This window comes from Pinus tabuliformis, chromosome J (genome assembly GCF_031772625.1).
Source record: "Pinus tabuliformis cultivar Carrire ecotype Pingquan chromosome J, CPIR1, whole genome shotgun sequence".
NCBI classification, from domain to species: domain Eukaryota; kingdom Viridiplantae; phylum Streptophyta; class Pinopsida; order Pinales; family Pinaceae; genus Pinus; species Pinus tabuliformis.
This window is the reverse complement of record NC_142295.1, coordinates 1,469,744,691-1,469,764,646: the sequence shown is the minus strand read 5'-3', so window position 1 is coordinate 1,469,764,646 and position 19,956 is coordinate 1,469,744,691. Positions and strand designations below refer to the sequence as shown.

Genomic DNA, 19,956 nt, shown 5'->3' with positions numbered 1-19,956 from the left:
CACTTCAGCTATCTTTCATGTATCAATTATCATATTATAAGCCCTTTAGACACTTTAGCTATCTTTCATGTATCAATTATCATATTATAAGCCCTTTAGACACCCTTCTGTACTGCTATCTTGTAGTTTATTTGACTTTTACTTCACTTTTATAGTTCCCCACTTTGCAACTAGTGTTATTTGTTAACATTACTCCCTATTTCCACACACACACACACATATATATATTTTTACTTGATGATTGCTTTCTTTTTCTTCATTTTCCTTTGACCTTGTTATTTATGATTCTCCTTATCTCTTCAATTACCATAGAGTATACATTAGTTTATTGTTTATTTATGCCCTCATTGCTTTTTATATTTACTTTAACTATTAAAGATATACTCTATATTCTTTTATATTTTGTAACATATTTATTTTCACTCTACTTTTATATATATAGTTCCCTGGAAATCATAGTTATATGTCATACTATTATAAATTTGTTCCTTTCCTAATTTTCACTTTCATTTTTATTTGGGTTATTTATTATTCCACTATGTTTTATGCACACCCTGATTTAATATTGAAATTATGAAATATTCGTCTATATATATATATATATATATATATTTCATTCCCTGAAATCTCTCACATGTGTGTTTCGTCTTTATAGAATGTAAAAATAAAATAAATAATTTATCAAAATACTCATTTTAATCCTAAAGACTAATGAGCCAAATTTATTCACCTTTTCTTTTATTTACTTTAATACTAATTGCTTACAATACATTGAAGTCACCTTATACTACTTTTACTTTCATTTCTACTTTATTGCTTTATAATATTTAAAATTAATTACTTAATTACTTACTTACCGTATTAAATTATTTTATTATTATTATTTTCTTGGCTACTTCTCACTCGTGGCTGAAAATCCACATATTCTTCACTAGATTAACATCTTTCATTTAATATGTGAATGGATTTCTATTATGAAAACTAAGGATAATCACCCATTTGCATTAGGTTGTCATTCTTATCCAAATTAGAATTGGGGAGAATCCATGATTAATGCCATGTGAACGTTTGAAACCTTTACTTGGGATCCATATTTCACAATTCTTATTTATTTACTTATTTATTTTCTTGGAAAGAGAAAATTCGAGCTTCGTAATTCATTAAATAACGCGATAATCTGTTCATATATATAATAATAAAGTCACAACTCAATCTTCTCTGGACAAGGCTTGATTCATTCTGTGTACTTTATACAGTCTTCTACTTAATTTTGTTCTCCTCGATCTAGTTCTTTTGATTTTTTTTTTTTTTCTCAATTCAATCCGGATATATTTTAATTTAATTCCATAAATATAATTATAGAATAATCCTTAAATAAAATACAAACTCCAATGTTACACCCCTCATCTCCCGATCTCACATACCCATCTTGATAGGAAAAGAAATGAGCATATTTTATAATATACAATGTTTATTGTCATTTTAATGATTTTGTTTGATTTTAAAATTTTCACAGAATTATATTGTTTTACTATACTTTCCAAATAGCTACAAACACATTATCTTAGATTTAGACTTATAAGGCCATCGTTATATACAATGAGATAGGATATATATATTATGTTCATTTTATATTATATATAATTGTGTATGTATATTTTATATTATATATAACTGTTATTTTAAATGGCTTGGCTTTTCTAAAGATTATTGCACGATGGAATTTTATAGCTTCCTTATCTTCTTCGTTCTTACTATTGTATGACTATCTTTTATACAACATATGATGTTTTCAATTAAAATTTGTCTTAGAGCAATAGAAAAATTAAGCCCTCTATTAAATACATTAATCTCATCATTATTAAAATGGTTAATTACTTTCTTATTTGAAATTCCCAATATTCCATTAATTTTTTATTTTTTTTTAAATAAAACGTCCACTATACTTATTTGACCAGTTTAAACAATTAATAATTACATACCCATGAAATTAAATGTTCATTAGTAAATAAATAATACCATATTTTTTTGAAATAAAATGTTCATGACACTTACTACGTCCCCCCCCCTTTTTTTTTTTGCGCCACGGGCCAAACTTATATTGAACTCAACGGAAAGCACCAACGTACGGTCATCAAGAATCTGGGATTCCGGCTGAGGAGAGATAACGAAATTGAAAGAGTTAGCATAGTCTAATAATCACAACGCATAAATTTTCAGCTGTCAAAATTTGGTCTATCCGCAGAATTGATTTTCAGCTCATGTTATCTTCTTGATTAGGTAGATTCTAGTACTTCTTGTTCATGTCGATTTGATATAGCAAATAGCAGCATTGGTTAATTCTTTAACACGTAGTTTGAAGATAAAGAAGAAGAATTAATGTTGTTATATTATGTGTGCATAATTTAATAAAAAAATATAGCTAAAGCAAAAATGTTACAATATTAAATTCTTTGCAGCCTTCACTATAAAACAGGAATTTGACTTTTCCAGATGCCCATCATTGTGAACTGACTTCATTAACTCCAAAACCATTAAATCTACGGGTCGGCAATAACCGAAGTATCAACAGCCTTGGGAATATACATACACTCACGTGTTGATTAAGTAGGGAAATTATGTCAAAATTCTTTACAAAGTTTGGAATGCATTAAACGCCTCTGCGTCATCAACGTGTTAAACTCATGTGAGTCACTGCCACTAATCAACAAAATTTCTCTCAATTTCCCTTAATTCGTTTGATGTGTGAATATTATGAAATGAAATGTGGAGGGACTACGACCTTTCCACTTGGCCCTCCAGACGTCGCCTCACATGGCCCTTAAACTTTAAAAACCGAAACATGTAACATATTGGAACCTTAGAACCTCATAAGCTTGCCGCATTTCCTTACAATTCCTCCAATTCACCGTCGGCATTACTAACTGCAGGTAGCTCAATTTATGATATTCAATTCCTCCAATTCACCTTCGGCATTACTAACTGCAGGTAGATCAATTTCTGTTGCCTGACTAGCAGCAATACCAATAGGAATAATAGCAGGTTTATTAGCCTTTTTACTTCAAACCTTCTCTGTAGTCTGACAATTCACTGTGTCATCTGAATTCTCTCATCTGAATTCACTGTGTCCGTCTTTCTATCATTTTTTTTTTTTTACAAGGTCTTTAATATTAATCTCAAAAATGTTAGATTATGCACCTAAGTTGTACAATTCGAAAATTCTTAGATACATCGGCCTCTTATGTATTCAATGTAAATATTTGCATCTTGCTCCATCAGCAGCATTGTAAACAGAAAATATATTGTACAATCTTGAATGGTTGTAAAAATGACCTCTAAAAGGTGCCTGTTACATTTCAGCTGGCCGTTTAAAATGATTCCCTCTCTAGATTTATGCTCATGGTTCTAAGTACTGAAAGTACATTTTCTGCAAGCTTGTTATCTTTCTTGGACCAACTACAACGTAGGATATCTGCCAATTGACTTTTCTCCGGACAATCACATGTCCTGTAAAAGCATTTCTTATCTGAACAAATAGAAATAGTAAGTGATTGTCCTTGTATACAACCTTCATGTTCCTGAAAAATCAAACCTCCTAGGAATCCTACTAACCTTAAATATACAGCATGAAGTAAATTTAAGCCAGACATTTTAACGTCAATATTCAAGTCTGAAGAATTTGATGATACATCAGCACCAACATTAACATTCATATTTTCCATTTCTGTATTGTCATCTCGTATCGAATCTAAAGGGTGGCCAACTGAACTTTGGGAATGAAATGAAAATTCCTGATTTTGCTGCATATCATTGTCTCGATTCCAATCTGGAGAAACATTTTCATGGGAGGTGGTACAGTGTTTCTTCCTTGCAGGTTCCTCAGGTTCAAAGCTAGGCCATAATTCACTCTCAGAATTGCACAATGCTTTTGGTTTTATCTCCCTGTTTCTGTTGATGTATATTGGACAGCAACAGATAAACTCAACTTTGTGATCTTCCTTTTCCAGAGTATCCAGTGCTTCTGATGAATGGAGAACTTTTACTTTCTCTGCTTTTCCCATTAAGACAATACCCTCAGCTGGCATTTTATCTCTGACGAGAAGTTCTTGAAGATTTTTTTTGTATTCTGCTTGCTTAAGTCCAAAGTAGTTACTTTACCTTGATTTAAGTGCTTAGCCATGCTCATATTCTTTCTAAGGAATTCTTTTGTGACATCAACTTTGACTGAATGGCATGAAGGAATATCAACAGTTTCATTGTTCATGGGATCATAACTTGGAATTCCCAGCTCAGAGGAAATTCTGGCCTTCAGTAAGGTCATTTTAGTCTTCTCACCATGGACAAGAACTGTATGTTGCAGAGAAACATGCTTCACAAGATCCATAATCCCTTTCGCATCAGTATGTGCACTGAATGATATTATATGTATAGAACCTGACAACGAACTTCAATATATGTCTTTTTGTCCAACTTCACCCTTGTTGCTTTTCCAGACATCAGCTTATGCCCAACAGTTCCAGCCACACAATACCCAGGTAAGGTGACTAGATTCTTCTCTGATGGTGCCCATTCTTTGAAAACATCTAAAGGAAGCCCACCACTGATGGAATATGATTGGCTTCTTCGCTACCATGGGCTCGGATCTTATTTATATAGATGCCTAGATTCTTATGAATACAAACTACAGATAATAACAACTTCCTTTCTGAAAATTGGTATGCTTGCTTCAAAGTCTTAACTTAGAATTTTCGGTCATTTGTTTATGCACAGAACTATAAATGTTGGGATGACATTTTTTTTTTGGATACATATTTTCGGCTACTATACCATTGTCTACAATTCAGACTTTATATATATGACTGTAACAGATCTTCCGTAGTTCGGTCTTGGTCCTTGTGACTGTAGCTTCAAGATGATCCTGTTAACTATGCTTACAGTGCCTTTAATCAACTCGGCACTAGGTCCTTTACTTGCTAGCTAACTAGCCATTTGATGATTTCGGATTACTGAGGTGACAACGTGTTCTTAATTTGAAAGGTGATTTCAGACCTTAATATTTATGCCCAGAACCTTGCTCCTTTTACTAAAGGATTCGACCTTGAATGGCTATTAATCTAGCCTCTCGGTCCTTTTAAGAACAATACTTCTATACTCTTCAAGTTACTTCACTGTCTTGCTCAGGCTGCGGCCTAATCACTGGGTTAATTTTGTTTTGTAGTTATGCCCAGAATGTCAACTTCTCTGCGCAGTTGTGATCTTCTATCTGCCTGATCTTCTATCTGCCCTTGTGCCAAAAGTTTTGAATATGCAAGCTTAACACTTAGTGTTAAATAGGAAAACTTTCTTACGTTTATTAGTTATAATTCCCACTATACGATGGTAGCCGCTAAGGTCCCAAGTGTTTGAATTTAGCTCTGATACCATATGTAGGGCTCGTTATTGAAATTTACAAATATTTCTAACAGTATATGCCTATCCATTTAAATTCATTTCTATTTAAATTCATTTCTAACATACTGCATTTAAATTCATTTCTATTTAAATTCATTTCTAACATACTGTATTTACAATTGCATAAAATTTCATTTCTAGCAGAATGTACAGAATGTACAGAATATACCTTCCAATTTTATGACTAAACAAATCAAATTAGATATATGTACTTACCTGGTTTTTCTGAGTTGGTGTCGGTTCCTGGATGATGTTGGATGATGTTGTTCTCCGGATACCAAACCAACCAATTTCCTCCCAGCCTGTCTGGGATCGGTCTTTCCGGACCCCAAACCCAAAAGGCTTCACTTTGGGCTTCAAAAGTGAAACCTTTTGGCCCCCGTGCCCAAAACTTCCAAGAACAGGTCTCAACTCCTAGATCTATATCTGGAGCCCCAAAGCTCATTCGTTATTTCACATTTCTCTCCCAGATTTTCCATTTACTTCCTTCCCAAATTTCCATCCCGCAATCTCCATATAACCATCCCCCACCTTCTCCTCTTAGATTTTCTTATATAGGAAAGGATCTTTCCCATATAACCATCCCCCACCTTCTCCTCTTAGATTTTCTTATATAGGAAAGGATCCTTCCCTCTGAAGAAATCCCACCCTTTTTTCCTCCAATCAACCTTGTCCTTATCCTTTAAATTCTCATTACTCCATTCGGTTATCTTTATTGTACATTAAATCATATTTTTATTTAAATATATAATAAATGGTATTTTGATCTTTATCGCTTCAACCGACTTGGGAAGAGGATCTTTTTTTTTAAAAGTACTTAACATGACATGCCAAAGGATAAGTTGATTAACCTTATTTATTTATTATTTAATTAAAATGTTATTAATGAAAATAAATTAATATATTATAAATAAGGTATTAATTAATTATTTTACTATTTAATTTATTTCCCATACATAAACACTTCATATAATTAAATTGGTATGAATACTACTACAGTGCTTTCAATAATTAATTCATTTTTTTCTCCCCTTGGGAATTTTCATAATAAGTTAGTATGCATACTAGCGCAGTGCATGCAATGCATGCATATGTAGCTATCATATGCATGCCTCGTATACATGCTAATATTTTTATGTTACTTGTAAGTTGAAATGGGTCGTTACAATAATCCCCAACAGAATGGTGTAGCTGAAAGAATGAATAGGACAATCTTAAATATGGTACGATCCATGCTCTTTTTCAAAAATGTAAAGATAATGTTTTGGGTTGATGCTGTTCTATGTGCTGCATATATAAAGAATAGATGTCCATCTAATGCTATTAGAAACAAGACTCCATATGAAATGTGGTATGGACATGTTCCTTCGGTAAAGCATCTCAGGGTCTTTGGTTACACCTGTTATGCCTTGATACCAAAGGTACATAGAAACAAAATTGGTGCTAGAAGTAGTAAATGTATCTTCTTGGGGTATTCAAACACCTCCAAAGCATATCGTATCTATGATGAAGTAAATAAAAGTTTGTTGTATCTAGAGATGTAATTTTTCTTGAATCATCCAAAACTAACAATGTTGTTAAGCGGCAACTTGATCGCTTGGATAGATTTGCAAAAGCAAAATCATTTCAAGAATTTGATAATTATATTCCACATCTTGAAGGGGGGATTCCTATACTAGATCAACATGTGGAATATTCTTCTGAAGAACACTCTCCCCTACATGAAACTCCAACAACGGATGATGCTTTAAGTGATGTGATTGACAGAATTGGGAGACTCAATCTTGATTTAGTCCCAACTCAATCAGCGGAGCAGCTTGGACCATCTAAAAAGGTCCCCCAAAGTGGCTGACAAAGACACTTGAAAGTGTTCATCCTGATGAGGTTGCAAAGATAGGAATTAGAAATTCAAACTGGCAAAATGGAGGTGATGTAGATGACTCTAATTCACTTGTTGATATGGATATTTCTTATGATTGTGAATTGAACTTGTCTACAGAACCAAATTCCTTCAAAGAAGTTGCTTCTCATGATGAATGGAAAGAAGCAATGCAAAATGAGTATGATGCCCTCATAAAGAATGGCACTTGAAAGCTGGTTGGTCCTCCATTAGGAACCAAACCAATTCGCTGCAAGTGGGTCTACAAGAACAAGTATAAAGCTGATGGCTCACTTGACAAGTACAAAGCTAGGCTTGTGGCAAAAGGTTTTGCACAGAAGGAAGGGGTTGATTATGAGGAGACTTTTGCCCCCACAGCAAAATGGGCTACCATCCAGACACCCTTTGCCCTAGCAGCTCAAAACAGTTGGAAATTCCATCAAATGGATGTAAAAACTGCTTTCTTAAATGGAGATCTAAAAGAGAATGTTTTTATGTCCCAACCTGAAGGATTTGCTGTGAAAGGACATGAACATAAAGTATGCAAACTGGTGAAGTCCTTGTATGGCCTCAAACAAACACCGCGATCCTGGTATGAAAAACTAACTGAGCATCTTTTGAAACTCAATTTCAAACATTATGATCTTGATGATGCAACTTTATTTGTCAAGAAAGTTGGCAAAACAGTTGTATATCTTGTGGTATATGTAGATGATCTTTTGATGACAGGGAACAATGAAAGCTACATTGCATCCATAAAGAAGGAATTGGGAAAAAGTTTTGAAATGAATGATTTGGGCTATGTTCATTACTATCTTGGTATTGAAGTAACCCAACATCCAAAGTCCATATTTCTTTCTCAAAAAAAGTACATTGGAGATTTGTTGAACAGGTTTGGCATGACAAAATGTGATCCTCTTACCACTCCAATGGAACAAAACTTAAAGCTCACATCTATTGAAGGAAAATAATTTGAGGATGCAACAAAGTATAGACAGCTTGTAGGAAGTCTCAACTACCTAACTACTACCAGACCAGACATTTTGTTTGTTGTTGGAATCCTCTCCAGGTTTATGCAAAAGCCTTGTGAGGGAAATTGGTCTGCTGCAAAAAGAGTTCTAAGGTACTTGAAGAGAACTCAAGACTTTGGAATCAAGTATACACAGGTGGACGACTTCAGCTTGATTGGATACTCTAATTCAGACTTCGATGGAGACAAAGAAACTGGGGTATCTACTTCAGGATATGCTATGAGTCTTGGATCAGGCGCTGTCTCCTGGAGATCACGCAAACAATCAGTTCCAGCAGATTCCACAACAGAAGCAGAATACGTGGCAGCAGTGGATGCAACAAAAGAAATTGTGTGGCTCAGGAAAATTCTTGAAGATTTGCAAGTAAAACAAGTACCATCAACTCCACTCATGATTGACAATACCTCTACAATAAAGTTGGCCAAGAACCCAAAGTTCCATGATCGAACGAAGCACATCAATACTAAATATCATCTGATTCGACATCATGTTGAGGCCAAAACAATCCATCTCCATCATTGTTCCACTAATGAGCAAATTACAGACATATTCACCAAAGCACTTGGAAGAGAAAAGCTTGAACGATTTAGAATGATGCTTGGACTCACCAACATCCCTTCAGATTAAGGGGGGGAATGTTGACACCTAATCATCAGGATTGGGTGAATATAATGTAAATAAATAATAAGTAATATGAACAGTCATCGGGAGATGAAGTGAACAGTCTCTCCCTCATGTATATAATAAAGACCAACCTGAAGGAATGGAATATACAAATCAATTTGTGTTGAGGAGTTACTGCCTAGTCTGACACATCTGTAAAAGCATTTCGGTGTCAAGACCAGTATATAGACTATATAAATACAAGTTCTAAAGTCCAGCAACCCTAAGGCCGAACAAACCCTCCTTCGGGAGAGAAACAACGAACGAGGGTTAGGGTTATAACCCTGAAACAGTTACAGTCCATTGAAGAACAAACGAAATCATATACAACTGGGCCCGAAGGCCATTTTGCCATCAACCAAAAGATGAGACAACAGAGACCCAGTTCCTAGTCTATTGACCGACTACACCGAGGAAGAAATCGACTTGGGAAACCCTCAAACCAAACAAGTTGCAACAGGGAACGACCCTACCGGTTCCGTTTGGAGGAAGGGCCGAGTAGCAGTCCAGCTAGGAGCATACCAACCTGCACAGCGACCACGGCAAAGTATTAGCGTTAACATACAGAAGGACTAAAGGAGCGAACAATGAAAAGAAGTAATCCAAGAGCACTTACCAGCATATTCGAAAGCACTGGACGAATGAACCCATATTTGGGTCGCGGCCATTGAAGGAAACCCTACTCACGAGGAGCAACAATTGTTAGCTCATAAGAAAATCAGAGGAAGTAGAATTTAGCAGGGAAGGAGTCGTTACCTTGCCAGAGCCGAATGAACACAGAGGAAAGGGTCTTTCGAGGCCGCAACCTGTGTTCATAATATATTGCAGACAAGTCAAACGAAGAAATAATCATACAGGCAGCTGGAAATATCATTGAAGAAGTTCAACAGAACGCGTAAGGGACAGAAGGAGAGACAGTGACCACCAGAAGAGCACCAGACCACCGAGAAAAACAGAGAAACCCTCGCAACGAAGCCAACAACTTAATGACAGAGCCGAACTAACCAGATAGTCAAGACAATACTGAGTAGAGTTATACCACCTACCAACAGAGAAACCCATAGTCGGGCATGAACAGAGCATTGGGCTCAAACCATTTACAGTCACCAACAAAACTGACGGACAAAGCTTTCAACACCAAACAAAGCAAAATGAAAATGCCAGAGTGAACAACGTGAGGGTTAGGGTTTAGTCCAAGAGCGGGAAGGAAACCCGAGGCCAGGACAACTGTCCTCTCAACGTACAAACAAAATCAATACAACCATCAATACACACCAAAATATCAGTGCTAGCCTTTGATTACCAATTAATCACACATTCGTTGATTAAATCATTGGTGTTAATTATTATTGTTAGTGTTAAACCATAAGTCACAGGCTGGTCCCATCAAAAGTGATATCAAAACCACATGGAGTATATATATGCATACATATATGAAAAGACTACAATGGAAATAAACCTTATGATTCAAACCTGTAATTACTTCAACAATTGCATCGTCTTTCAATAGGAACTTAAAAAAAAAAATTTCCATCAAATTTGGATATGTTGAGATGAGAGTCATTACAAATGATCTCAAATCTTCAAGAGTTTGAAGAGAAAAATTGAATTTGAGACTTTGAGATCAAATATGTCTGTGCTAGAATCTTCAAATATGCCTACACGCATCACAAAACTCATCCAGCTTTTATATATAAGTGAATACATGTTATTTTCTAATATTTAACCATAAATTCACTCAAAATACTAAAATAAATATTTTGGAAAATAACAAGTATAAACCCATATATGATCATGAAAATGGTCTTAATGTAGGATGATGAAGTTGCGGAATATGGTAAATCTTGAAGGAAAATGAAAGAAAAGAGGGTGAAATGGATGACATTTTGGACACCCAACATTTGCATCCATAACATAATATCATCTCATATTTTTGTACACTTCTTATATAATATATTATTGTCTTATCATGGATATTTATATATTTTAGATCTTCTGAGTATTTTGTTGAGTATATGAACTTTGTTCATAACATAGACTTGGGATTCATACATAGGATTTTTTCTTAGAATATTAGGATGGAGGGAAAATCAATTGCCAGTGGCAATAGTAGTTGGTAACCCTAACAGATGGATTCAACTTGATTTAACCCTTTGATATATGGACTCTCCATTGGCAACATATCTTGGGTAGATGGCTCAATCAATTAAATTAACCCTTGGGCTCATAGATCTGAGATTATATAGGCATGCCATAATTTTATTCTTCTTCTCAATGGTTTCTCTATAAATCTATGGGAAAATCCCATCTAAAATTGTTTTAAAGTTTTTGCATTTTCACAACATCATAATTCTTCTTCAATAGATTATGGTTTTTACTCGACTAGACAAACAAATATGTTTTAGCATCGAGAATAGGCCTTATTCTTGTTTTCCAGCTACACCCTACCCATATTCTCGTTTCCACTAACGTGCTTGATCTAGATATCTTCTTTTCACTTTGTTTTTTCCTCGGGAATACTAACATCAGAAAGAACCTTGTAGTTATCGAAATGAAGCATAAATTTGATATGGAAAACAGAGAAGAGGGAAACTTGTAGTAGTCACTCCTCGGCAGAATGATTGTACAATGAATATTTATCGCATTTGGTTTTTCATTAGGATGAAGAAGCCATAGGTTAGTGGTTCTACCAATGTCTCTGAGCTTGTAAAACCATCATTATAGAATCACTTGAGAAATTATAAAGGTAGATCTCCCCATTCTCTTAGAAAATTAGACCACTACATTGATACAAACTAATATTGGACTTGAATCTGCCATGAGAGCTTTCAAATTGCTCAAGTTGTCGAGTTTATTTGTAAATGTTAAATTTTTTTATTAAAATCTGTTGTTTGGTTTTTTCAATGTTTTCAAAGGATAAAGAAAATCAAAAATCAATATTAAGAATTATTACGCTTTTATATTGGAATTGGGTTTGAGCAATTTTATTTTTTAATAAATAGATGGATAGGATTTACTCCCAAGTGAATATTATTTGTCTAAGATGGAGATGGAGGGATGAGATTTTATGTTGATTTGTACATTTTATGTTACAGTTTCATTTAATAAATCATATTTAATAATTAAAAACATTTTATGTTCACAGGTAGGGTCGGAGAAATTAATCGTCTTTAAACTAATGACATTCATTATTCATTAATCTTCTATTTGTTCGATCGTCGCACTTTTCATTAATCTTCTATCTGTTCCATCATTCCCCATGTGTTTGAATTCACATATTCATTAATTTTCTGTGTGTTTCATTGCTCTGTTACATTCCACAAAATTCTCCATCGCTGTAGTAGTCACCCTCCATTTCAAAGGCCAATGAACAAGCTCCAATTTGGTTAAGCAGCTACAAGATTGGTATAATAGGTTTTCCTTAATGCATTTATGTCATGGAATTATTATGGTAAGCATGGATAATGCAAAGAATTCATTGTTTTCTTATACGTGATGTTATTTCATATATTTCAATACTATGTTGATCTATTTAATGAAGTATTTAGATGATAATGCATAGATCTTGTAGTTTCTTGGCTTGTGTTATTTGACTGTGCATGTTTTAATTTTGGTATTCCGAGCTGGAATTGGAGCTTCCAAGCTAAATAACAAGCGATGTGTACGAAGGATTCCAGGTAGGCCTCACTCCACCATCTATTTACTTTAAGGAAAGGCATTGTGTTCCTTGTCTCTTTGTTGTTCTAGGTTAGCCACCGACCTAGGGGAGATATTTTTTTCCGAAATTGTAAATCCTGTATAGCAGGGTGGAACTTGGTAGTCCCATCCCGGGTTGGATTTTCGATTCATTAATAAAAGGTTCATTCCTCGATATCTCATGTGTAAATGTATTGGTTTATATGTGGATTCTATGGTTGATGTATCCTTGATATTTCTATTGTTATTGTGCTAGCTATAAGCATGTTTTATGACAATGATGATGTATGTCTCTCCTCATGTTTTGGTTTGTAAATGAATCAATATTGTTTATATGACCCAATAGATTATAATGAACCTAATGATATAAGGGAACAATTCTTCTTAGCGATTCTCAGATAAGTATGAGACCTCTATGCTCAAATTTGTTCTTTACACCTGTAGATTACATATTTGTGACATGTTTGTTTTGCAAATGCATCAATGTTATGTTGTGTAAATTCATTTCCGAAATTGTCATTGAGTTCTAGGCAGTGACCTGGGCTCTGGGCCTGAAAAAGTGGCTCAAATCCCGGAGACGCAAGCACAACATTGGGCAGAAAATTCCTTGGACACATGCATACCCATGTTGTGGGAGCATCTAGAGCCTCCTAGATGTATCATTGCCCATATCAAGGGAGCATTCAGAGGTTTAATGGTCTAAAACTTTAGTTGGTCTTAAGGGTTGGCTACCTGAGTGGTTGGGATGGCTCTTGGGAGTTCTATTGCTGATGTGGAAGGTCTGTGTGGTATGTTTCTGTCGATTCCACTTCCTTAAGGTCACCTAGGAGGTTGAATCCCATCATAGTAGCCTCTCGCCACATATTTACCCCGGTTGGCCGGTTACTTGGGTAGATGTGGGAGGAGGGTGTTATACTCTGCTTCCCTCTCTGTCTCTTCTTTCACTCTATCCCTCTCTCTCTTCTCTCCTTCTCTCTCTCCTCTCTCTCTAACTCCTTCCCTCTCTCTCTCTTCTCCCCACTTTTTATCTCTCTATTTCTATTTACATATTCGTATATTGTCTTTTTCTGCTTCTCTCTTTCTCTCTCTCTACATATATATCCCTCTCTCCCCCATCACACTCTCTCTCTCTCCTAGTCCTCTCTCACTCTCTATCTCCACCTCTCTCCCATCTCTTCTTCCACTCTCTCTCCATCTCTATCTCTCTCCCATCTCTCCCCCATCACTCTCTCTCTTCCCCCTCTCTCCCCCATCACTCTCTCTCTTCGCCCTCTCTCCCGAACTCTCTCTCTCTCTCTCTCTCTCTCTCTCTTTCTTTTTGTGTATCACTCTCTTCTTCCCCCTCTCCCCACCTACACCCCTTTCCTCTCTATCTTCTTATTTGTCTCTTCGTCTCTCCACCCCTCTCTCTCTCCCTCCTCCTTCCCTCACTAAGTCTGTACTTCATAACAACTCCCTCACCTCTCTCTCTCTCTCTCTCTCTCTCTCTCTCTCTCTCTCCCCCTCTCTCTCTTCCTTTCTCTTCCTATTACTTTCCATCCTTTCTCTATCTCCCCCAACCTCCTCCCTCCCCCTTCCTCTATTCATTATCCCTCCCTCCTTCCCTTAGTCTGTAATTCACAATAATACCCCCCCGCCCTCTCTCTTCTTTCCTTCTCTCCCCCCCTCTTTCCCCCTCACACCACTTTCCTCCCTATCTTCTTATTTGTCTCTTTATCTCTCTCTCTCTCTCTCTCTCTCCTCCACCTCCCTCCCTCTATTTCTCTATACCTCCCTCCCTCACTTAGTGATCCGAATTGGATCCTTAAACACTCTTAAAGTTCCCTGAACTTTGTAAAACTCATATCGAAGTTTCAAAGTATTATGGATGTCGAAGCTTATCAGAAATTACCTCTAAACAATGGCAATTTGTGGTCAGCACGGAACAACGAGGACCCTCGGTCAAAGTGCGCAGACCGTTGGCCCATGGTGACCGCGCACTGGCACAAATTGACAAACGGGAGGTCAAATCCAAAAACAGAGGTAGTTTCTGATACGCGATTAGCGCTAATCGCGTATCGCAGGGCGCCCCCCTCAGTGAAGGAAAGCCCCCAAACACTCAGTCACGAGGAAAAGCATAAAACCATACAAAAATCGTTGATTCCGTCAAAAGGCAGGTCCCATGCTAAAACCGACAAGATATCGGAAGGGCTTCAAGCGGTAAGCGGGTTCGACCGAGTCTCGCCCGATGCCATACACTGGGTGACACGTGTCCAGCGGATGAGAGAGAAAACTGCTCACATCGCGCAGGTAAAGGTCATGCTACTTACCCGTGCGATATGGACGGAGACCGTAGGATCTGGAGGCTCTAGATCAACGACAGAGAAATGATCCGATGGATGACCAGATTCGATGGGGAAATAGGCTGAGTCATATAAGATTTGAGGTCCGGCATGACCGATGAGTTGGCAGAGGAATTAGTTTTGCGGGCAATCTTGGAGCAACGGAAATAATGACCATTCAAAGAGAACTGACACTCAGTTCGTGAGAAAACAAGTGGCCACCTCTCTATGAAGCGTTACATAGTGATGATGACATAGAGCAGGGGAATTCAAGTGGACAGAGGCAGGAGATCCAGAGAGCCGAGAAGTGGAAATGAATAGTCAGGGAGCAGATTGGCTTTAAGCCACGAACAAACAAAGAGTAAAGGGAGCAGAGAAAGAGAAGCAGAAAGCCGAAGGCAAGAAAGAAGTGAATTGTAGAGAACAAGGAAGTTGCGTTGACCTGCAGAGCAAAGGCAGCATCGAACAGATAGAGACAGAGAGAGTCCAAGAGTCTGTGAACTCCAGAGAAGGCTTAAGAGGTTCAAGCAACTCCTCTGTGTATACCTGTCAGGTATTGAGCACCAAATTGGACTCATACCACTGAGACCAGTTGAGGTTGAGATTCAGTAAGGGGAGTCTGTGTACTCTAAAGACTTGGGGAATCCAAGTAAATCCTACTGATCATCGTCTGTTAAAGTGAGACTCAAATTGAGCTCCTTATTGTAAAAACTCTACTTTAAGACACAATAGAAAGGCCACCACTGAAGGTTGGACCAAGCACTTGAGTCTGTAATACCTTCATTATTTTCTTGAGGTCATTTACGGGTGATTGCAGATCAAGTGGTATCAGAGCTCTAGGTTGTTAAGGTTAGACAAGCTTGTGTTGGATTTTGTTGTTGAATGCTAACTAGATCAAAGCTTAAATTAGGAGAAGGAGAGTTGGTCAAAACTAACCCGGAAATTGGAAGAATCTATCTTCAGAAGAAAATGTCAGAAGAAAGTCCCTTGGGACCAGACCCCCAATTTATAGATAGTTTCCTGGCCATGAGGTCCATGGTAGAGGAAATGTATAGGGACTTTAGGAAACATAAAGATGAAGATTCATCAGGCTCCAAACAAGATAAAGGAGAAGAAGAGTCTCTCCTCCATGACCACACAAAAGGAAAAGGGAAAGAAGAAAACTTTCTCACACAGGCTAATAGCCCTGAACATAAAAAGAAGACATCTTTGATTAAATTAGATGTTAAATTTGATTTACCAATATATGATGGAGAGTTGAATGCAAAGAAGCTGGATAATTGGATCAGACAAATTGATGTTTATTGCAGAGTGCAGAGTATCAACTCAGACAAGAGTAAGATTCAGTTGGCTAGCCTACGCCTCGGAGGCACTGCCTTGGTATGGTGGGAAGGCAGGACACAAGCTGACATGAAGAAACATGGTAAGATTCTTTCTGTCTGGAGTGAATTTGTTTCTGCAATCAAAAAGCAGTTCTATCCACTAGCTTACATGCAGTGAGCCATGATGAGTTGGCAAACTCTTCGCCAATTGAAAGGGAAAAGTGTACAAGGTTACACCCAAGAATTTAGGAAAAGAGCTTTGATTCTAGGAATTTCATTAGACTCATCTGAGACTCTGTTGAAGTACATAGGTGGTCTACACAGCTACATGAGGCACACTATCCTCATGTTTAAACCCACTAGGATAGATGAGGTACCTGTTCAGGCTATGCATGTAGAAGCTAGAGGAAAGAATGGGAACCCAAGAGTTGGAGGATCATCCAAGCCCATTGCAAGCAAGAATAAGGAGAAAAGAAAACAGAAATGGAAAGAGAGGAAGGCCAACACTGCACAGAAAAGCAAGTCTTCATGCACTCACTGTAAGAAGGATGGGCATGATGATGAGCATTGTTGGATTCTGCATCCGGAGCTGAGACCTAAGAAGTTCGAGGGCAAGAAGAAGAAGATTGTTGCAGCTATTCAGAAAGATTTGGGGTCGGACTCAGGAGATGAAACAACCATTGCAGCCATAGGTATAAAAGGTAAAAATTCTGAAGCATCTACTAGTAATTCTGCACAATCTACTAATAATGAAGAAAATGAGAGAAAAAGACATGAGCTTTTCCATATTCGAGTTATTTCTAAGCATTAAAAGATTGATACTTTGTTTGATAGTGGCTCACAAGTAAATTTAATTTCTGAAACAATTGTAAAGAAGTTGGGATTACTGACTACACCTCACAAGAAACCATACCCATTAGGTTGGTTAAGTGATAAAGCACAACTACAAGTGACTAGACAATGTAAACTTAAGTTTTCTTTTGGGTCAGCATTTGTAGATGAGGTTGAGTTAGATATAGTTCCTTTGGATATATGTGGAATTGTTTTGGGAAGTCCCTACTTGTATGATAGAAAAGCTATTTTCTATAGAGCTGAGAACAAGTATCTCCTCATTAAAGATGGAATCGAATATATTGTAAGAGCTCATAAGCTCAAGAATAATTACACTCTCATAAACTCAGGGCAGATGAAACGAATTGTAAATTCATGCAAACAATTTTTACTGATGGTTGTAAAGGAAAAGAAACCTGATAAAACCAATGTATTTGAGGGTTGTGATGCTAAACAGCAAGCTGATTTAGAAAAAGTTGTTTCAGAATATGATATCTTGTTTCAAGAACCTAAAGGTCTGCCACCCAAAAAGGAAATAGTGCATGATATTAATTTGCAGCAAGATGCTCCATTACCTAACATCGGAATGTACAGGTTGTCCGCTTTAGAGAATGCAGAAATCAAAAAGCAGGTGCAGGAGTTGCTCGAGAAGGGGTTCATCAGACCTAGCACATCACCATGTGGGTCTCCAATCGTTTTTGTGAAAAATAAAGATGGCTCGTGGAGAATGTGCATTGATTACCGAGCACTGAATAAGATAATAATAAAAAATCATTATCCCCTTCTTCGCATAGATGATCTATTAGATCAGTTAAAGGAAGCTATTTATTTTTCCAAGTTAGAATTGCATAGTGGATATCATCATGTCAGAGTTGCAGACCAAGATGCATGGAAGACTGCTTTCAAAACAAAGCAGGGATTGTATGAGTGGTTGGTTATGCCTTTTAGCTTAACTAATGCTCCTGCTACTTTCATGAGAATAATGAATGATGTACTCAGACCTTTTCTTGATGATTTTGTTATTGTATATTTGGATGACATTCTTATATTTAGCAAAACGTGGGAAGAACATTTAAAGCATGTTAAGCAAACACTATATGTTTTGAAAAGAGAAAAACTTTATGTTAAACTCTCAAAATGTGAATTCGGAAAAACATCTTTGAATTATTTGGGACATATAGTAGGGGGTGGTGAATTGAAGATAGATCCCTCTAAGGTGGCAATCATTATAAACTAGCCTAAACCCAAATCTGCTACAGAAGTTAGAAGCTTCTTGGGAGCAGCACAATATAGGAGAAAGTTCATTTCTAACTTTTCCTTAATTGCGGCTCCCTTACATGCTTTAACAGGATTGAACAAGGTGTTTTAGTGGGGAGGCAAACAACAGAAAGCCTTCGACACCTTGAAAGAAAAGATTAGTACAGCACCAGTACTAGCACTGCCCGATCTTGAAAGACCATTTGAGATCCAAACGGGTGCCAGTGAATATGCCATGGGAGCAGTGTTGATACAACATGGTAAACCCATATGTTATCATTCTGAGACATTTAATTTTGTAGTAGTTAACTATCCCACATATGATAAAGAATTGTATGCATTAGCACAGAGTGTGAAAAAGTGGAAACATTACTTAATGGGCAAAGAGACAGTTATACATACTGATCATCAACCACTTCAATATCTACACTCCCAAACTAAGTTGCAGCAATTAAGACGCTATAGATGGATGGGTTTTCTACAGCAGTTTCATTTAGTCATCAGATATAAAAAGGGCATACACAATAAAGTTGCAGATATGTTATCCAGGCCAATTATAAATGCATCTACTATACTTAAGCATAACTTAGTATTGCATGAGAGCTACATTGAACAATATGCTCAAGATATAGATTTTAAAGATGTATATGCAACTTTAAGTCAAGGAAAACGAGTAGAAGAATTGGATTATCACATTAAGGACCAACTCTTGTATCATTGTGGGAAGCTATGCATTCCACAAACTGAAAGAGTAAAGATAATTCGAGAAGCACACACTTCTCTAATATTAGGTCACTTTGGGGTAAGTAAAACAGTTTCATAGCTGCAAATATTTTGTTATTGGCCAAAAATGAATGAGACAGTTTCTAGATATGTAAAAAGGTGTACCATGTGTGCTAAAAGCAAGCCCAACAATAGAAAACTAGGTTTTTACACTCCACTACCAGTTCCTTCTCATCCTTGGGAAAGTATTTCCATGGACTTTGTTGGAGGACTGCCTAAATCTAGGAAAGATCATGACTATTTATATGTTGTTGTGGATAGGTTCAACAAAATGTGTGTTTTGATACCTTGTAACAAACAGATTACAGCTGAACAAACTGCAAAGTTGTTCTTTCAGCATGTATGGGTTCATTTTGGATTACCCACTTCCATTATATCTAATCGAGACACCCGATTTGTTGGGAAGTTTTGGTCGAGTCTGTGGGAACTGATGGACACCAAACTGAAGAAAAGAACAACCTTTCATCCACAAACAGATGGCCAGACAGAAGTGGTCAACAAGACAATGATCTAGTTGCTCATAAGCTATTGCAGCAAGCATCCCAAACTTTGGGATGAACATTTGTGTTATGTGCAGCATGCTTACAACCGAGCAAAACATTCCTCTGCACAGAGATCTCTTTTTGAGACCTGTTTTGGTTTCACACCAAGGTCTCCCTTGGATTTTGTCTTTGGTAAAGACATAGCAGTTGATGGACACAGTGATGTGGACAAGGCAACCA

General features: G+C 36.8%; 1 pseudogene; it reads right to left on the bottom strand.

The window, feature by feature from the left end:
* Positions 1-3,186: 3,186 nt before the first annotated feature.
* On the bottom strand, positions 3,187-9,692 carry LOC149232918 (uncharacterized; annotated as a pseudogene).
* Positions 9,693-19,956: the final 10,264 nt, after the last annotated feature.